Source organism: Mastomys coucha, unplaced genomic scaffold (genome assembly GCF_008632895.1).
Source record: "Mastomys coucha isolate ucsf_1 unplaced genomic scaffold, UCSF_Mcou_1 pScaffold16, whole genome shotgun sequence".
Classification (NCBI taxonomy): domain Eukaryota; kingdom Metazoa; phylum Chordata; class Mammalia; order Rodentia; family Muridae; genus Mastomys; species Mastomys coucha.
Genome location: NW_022196898.1, coordinates 56,069,017 through 56,072,040, shown reverse-complemented (window position 1 = coordinate 56,072,040; position 3,024 = coordinate 56,069,017).

The following is a 3,024-nucleotide window of genomic DNA, read 5'->3' as shown; positions in this document are numbered from 1 at the left end:
TCTCTCTCTCTCTCTCTCTCTCTCTCTCTCTCTCTCTTTTTCACTCTCTCTCTCTCTTCTCTCCCACATCTCTTTTTTCATTGTTCTTTTAAAATATTTATTATCGAGTGGGGCCAGAGCGAGCGAGCCAGCAGGGATCCTGAGTTCAATTCCCAGCAGCCACATACATAATGGCTCATGGCTATCTGTACAGCTACAGTGTACTCATACACATAAAATAAATAAAATAAATCTTTGTAAAAGAGCCCTCATGGGCATTGTCTTCATTCCCCCTGCCTGCTGCTGCCTACTGCCGTTAAGGAACAGGCAGGCTTGCTGAAATAAACGAGGAACTAAAAGTTAAAAGTCATAAGATAAAAATTCATAGAAGCAAAATGTTCATGAGACTGGTAATTTCACATTATTTCAGCCAACGTCTGTTAAATTTTAACTAAAAGACAAAGAAGATAAGGTAGAAAGGATGTAGTGAAGTCAGGAGTGGCACTCTGATAATGTTGAGTAGAGAGAATAAAATTACCCAACGACTCCAAAGTAGACATGGGCCTAGAATAGAGGTGGGACAATGTTCACCATAAGGGCCCAGTATTTAAACTTTGTGGGCCATACACTCTCCACTTTTAGCAAATGGAACTCTAGGTTATGATCTTTATGCAAACCAAAAGGAGTCTGAACCATTCTTTATGTAAAGGGGAAGGCATGGCAAACGAGGAGAATTTGGAAGAAAAACAAGTTTTAGAACAGTGTAGCAAAACTAGGAAATTAAAGTCACAGGTAACAAACAGTATTGTAAGGCCTGGCCTTCAAACTTAACCCAAAAGGCCAATGACTCGATGTGGCTGGAATCCGTCAGAAGTTCTGACACTTTAGAATGTTTGTAGCATTTGGACTGGACACAGGATCTGAAACTCTTGACGCCCCCTGAGTTTGGCTGCAGCCACCTGCTGTTCTGACTCAGCCATGGCTAGTGCTCCCCAGTTCTATGTGTTAGTAGAGAAGAATACAGCTGAAACAGACTCTGATCTGCAAAACAGTTCACTTTCCTCACAGAACTTCCACGGGAAGCATCCAGGAGGTTGAGTGGTCCTGCTCTGTGGCATCATTTGGGTATATAAGCTCTTTCTGAATGTGGCCTTGCTACCTCACAGGATGCTGTGTCATGAGCATTGAGAATTGAAGACAGAGACAGAGACAGACACAGGTAGACAAACACACACACACACACACACACAGAGACAGAGAGACAGACACAGGTAGACAAATACACACACACAGAGAGAGACAAACAGAGAGACAGACAAACAGACACACAGACAGACAGACATGCCGAGGAGCCCAAGCTAAGGAAGCAAGTTCCCATCATGCAGCTGAAGCAGAGAGCATTCATCATGTGCAGAAACTCAGTATGTGGCATAGTTAGGCACCTGCTTACCTAGATTAATGCCATCCCACAAACATCGTGTCTCTGTGTTTCTGTGTGAAAATAGCCTGCCATAAAAGTCCGGGGATAGTATCCACTCTGATGAACTTGCTTTGGTGAAGTACTATGTGTCACTCTGTGTAGCACACACGAGCAGAAGAGAAGAATTTGTTTGGACATTCTGAAGCCAACTAGTGGCACCTAGGTGGCCCGAATCTGCTCTCCAGCCTTTCTGAATCCTCCAGTGCCTTGAACTGGGATGAACCAGGCTGGATCAGGGTCAGGACTCTTGGGTTCCTATGAACCCAGGTCCTGTTTCCTGTTTGAACTCCTTGTAGCCACTTACAATCCAGGTTACTCCCCACGTTGGTGCCACTGATCTTGCAAACTCCTGTATCAAGTGTGTTATCAGGGCCCACCTATCTCAACACAGTGTCTGTCCTTCCTGGAGTGGACCTCCAGTTCCCAGAGAGTAAAGTCCTGTCCTGAACTCTCTCTACCTCTGGCCTTGGCCTCTGCCAAGGGCTCAGGTTGAGCTGGTTCACACTAACTGTGCACTTCTGGGTTAGACAGGCTCAATCAGCGAGAACCAGAACTCCAGGTTTGTTAGATTGTCACGGAACCCTGGATTATGAATTCTATGTAAGTGTTTCTGAACTCTGCTCTTTCTGGTTCAGTGAAGTCAGCCAGTTTTTCAAAGAAGCAGTTCTGACACATTGCTAGCCTTGCAGTCCACTGTACTGGTTTGTAATGCCAATAATCTCTGGATCAAGAGGACTGCTATTCCTTTCTTTCCATATTTTGTTTTTGATAAAGGTTTCTCTGTGAGGCTCTAGTAGTCTTGGAACCCACTCTATAGCCCAGGCTGGCTTCAAACTCAAAAATCTACTTGCCTGTGCCTCCCAAGTGCTGGGATTAAAGTCATGAGCCACCACTGCCTGACCTCCTTCCCTCCTTTCGGCCTCAGTTACTCCTCTTCTTTATAGAAATCTCCTCAGATGCTTATTTCATTCTTCTGTAGTTTTACTGGGTAAAGCTCTTAATCTTTAGGAGCAATTTCAATGCCTTGCCTTTCAGCCTGTCCATTGTAGAATATAGTCAGGTGTACACACAGGGACAGTAGGTTGTTGATGCTGTTCTTCCTCTCTCTTTCTCTCTCTCTCTCTCTCTCTCTCTCTCTCTCTCTCTCTCTCTCTCTCTCTTTCTCTCCCACTCTCTCCCACTCTCTCTCTCTCTCTCAAAAAGAATTATTTATTTACTTTATATACATGAGTACACTGTTACTGTCTTCAGCCACACCAAAAGAGGGCATCAGATCGCATTACAGATGGTTGTGAGCCACCATGTGGTTGCTGGGAATTGAATTCAGGACCTCTGGAAGAGCAGTCAGTGCTCGCCATCTCTCCATCCCTGTTCTTGTTCTTCTTCTTTCTTCAGAGTTTAAAATTAGGTTAAATTAATTTTAAAAGACTTATCAATGTATGTTTCGGTGTTCCTCTGGATGAGGACATGCGCACATCCTTTCAGGTGCTCTCAGTAGCCAGACTGCCTACAACAGGAGTTACAGCTGATTATGAGGCATCTCATGTGGGTAACCAAACTCAGGT